Raw genomic sequence first — 2,849 nt, 5'->3', positions numbered from 1 at the left:
CGACACCTGCATCCATGGCCTTTGTGACCTGATCGTAGAAGGCAATCAGGTTGGTCTGACATGATCTCCCCCTAATAAATCCATGCTGATTGCCCCTGAGCATCATTTCTGATGCCGGCCCATCACAAATGTGCTCCTTGATGATGTTCTCAAAGAGTTTCCCCAGGATTGAGGTAAGACTGACGGGCCTATAGTTACCCGGGTCCTCCCTCTTCCCCTTCTTGAAGATGGGGACCACATTTGCTACCTTCCAATGCATGGCTCTACAAGACAGCCAATTTTCAGTTTACAGGTAGTGTTATATATTTCTAAAATGTGATCCAGGTACATTATAGACAATTGGTCCTATAAGCATACTTTTCATGCCTGATGCTTTCCTATTTAACTGAACATATTGGTCAGTATTCCTATATTTTCAGTTCATTATCACTGATGGCCTAGGACGCTTCTTCTAGTCCTATACATGAGTCCCAAGACTTCATAGGTGGGCTTTGGGCCTAAGAGAAGGAAAAACTTGAAGTGTTCACAGACAGACATCCCCTGACTCCCTTATGACAGGGAGGAGGAGAGACTTCTAAGGGTAGGCTGAAAATCAAACAGGAAAAAAATACCAAAACCATCCGATCTAAAGAACTCTTCCTCCTTTTGCTATAACTACTATATCTTATCCTCTGTTCTCGTAATCATTACCATTGTAGCACCTACTCTAAGTTCTCAGTCAAATCTCAGCACCATTGGGCAGAATATTATGCAAACATGTAGCTCTGCTCCAATAATTTTAATGTCTAAGGATATAAGTAGTCATTGTTAAATGAAGCTGATCAGCTGTCCTAGGATGTGTTCTGGCACAGCGCCTCTGCTTCACTGGGTGAAACGACATCACTTGTTGTCCTGCCCATTGCTCCTGTGGGACAATGGCCAACAGGTTCCCCTGCTTGCAGCTGCACCCCGGGGAAACTCCAGGGCATCTCCCAAAGCTAGGAAAGCTGGCTCCAGTGTGGTCCTGGGGCTAAGACTGCCAATCAGCTGATTAGCAATCCCAGCTCCAGACCATCACTGAATTCTCAGTGGGAGTTGGGGGAATCTCAAATGGGGAAAACAAAGCCAAAGGCACAATGGAAATTTCTACAGCATACAAGATTGGATTCCTGAAGCCCCAGAAGTGCCTGCTCAGGGGAGCTGGGGAAAATGGGCAATTCCAGACTGACCACTCTCCCGCTATAAACTTAACTGATGTCTGCCACAAAAAAGTGGCACAAATGAAAACCACCTATAACATTACCACAAGGTTTGGGAATTTCTGATGCAACAAAGTGTATGGACATCTGTTTGCTTGGCTTTTGTGCCTCCATAAAAATTGTTATACGAGCACAAAGGTGATATCTGTTATCACCCTAAAAGTTTAGGTATATCTAAAATGAAACAAGCAAGCAGCTGGAGGGAATAGGGGAGAGAATGGAGAAACAGTAAAGGAGGCTTTACACACAATTTACAGATGCAACAATCTCATCAGAAAGAGCAATCACAGCTCCCTACCTCCCTAGCCATTATGCAGTGACCTGTAAGACTCCAGACAGTGGTGATCTTAAAGAAAGACAAGATAATGGCTTTGTGAATTCTGATGTGCTTCCCTCCTCTCTTAGACATATGACATAACCTCTCTGCATCAATTTTAGCAACAACTTCAAAGCTGAATATATAATAGCTGATGAACAAAATTACTAGTTAGTATTTTTTTCTAATAGTTTTATTTTCTAATAGCATTATTTTCTAATTTTCGGACTGAAATATGACTGACTACTTTCGGAATGACTACTTAATATTATAATGTACAAAAAGACAGCCAGTTAATAAAAAATATTAATACACTTCATGGATGTGTATGAAAATTTTTAAAAAAGGAAAATTAAATCTTTTCTTTATTCATCTTACAAATAAAGATGATATGCTACTTTTTTCAGATTTCTGAAACTTTCTGATTTTAAATTTAATGTTATTTTTTTAGATGATTCTTCTATGACACTGATTCCTATATCTATTTCATTGGAATCAGGTATTATTGTGCCAAAGATGTGTAAAAATAAGTAGTCTGGAAAGAAAAAAAAAGCTCTTTGTCTAACTTTTAAAAGTACTCTGAGAAGCCAAGAAATCCAAATGGCACCATTTGCAGCCTTTTATTTATTTATTTTTATTTCATTCTCCCTGAAGATTCACAGTCCTCTGCTGGAGAGAAGGAATGAGTCAATAACATTTTATGGGTTTGATTTGGAAATGGAAGCCATTCCTAAGCCTAAATTTCACTGCTTCCCTTAGATATTTATTGGGGGGGGGAGGAGGAGGAAAGGGAGAGAGAATGCTATTTGCTGCCTTGGTGGCCAGGAATAACAGCTGGTATTTTCTATTCTTGAAAGGAATGCCAAGGATAGGAATATATGGGGAACTGGTGGTGCAAAAGATTCAGAAATCTGTCTGAGCAGCTGTCACTGCAATGTATATAGTGCAAATATGCAAAATGTTGCTTTGAGTTGCCAAAGCCTTCAGTGATTTTGGCAGCTTATAGCAATAATGCTGGATGTTCTGGGGATGGTGACAGCAATAGGAGTGCGGTGTATCTCTCTTTTCAGTGTGTAGGAAGATCCTGGATCTTTCATTTTATTGCATGTTTACTGAGGCATTGCCAGCAGGGTGGCAGAGGCAAGATCGAGGCACTCATATGCTTTAGTGGCTTCATATATGGCTTGTTCTTTAATTGAATTTAGTTTTACAGTCAACTAAATATGAAGCAACTGATCAGTTATCACCAAAGGGCTCTAAGAAAGAGACAAGTCTTCAGCTAAAAAAAGGGGAGT

The sequence above is a fragment of the Gavialis gangeticus genome, unplaced genomic scaffold (assembly GCF_001723915.1).
Source record: "Gavialis gangeticus isolate Ggan-Ray unplaced genomic scaffold, GavGan_comp1, whole genome shotgun sequence".
Lineage (NCBI taxonomy): Eukaryota > Metazoa > Chordata > Crocodylia > Gavialidae > Gavialis > Gavialis gangeticus.
The sequence above is the reverse complement of the archived record's forward strand: the minus strand, read 5'-3'. Positions refer to the sequence as shown.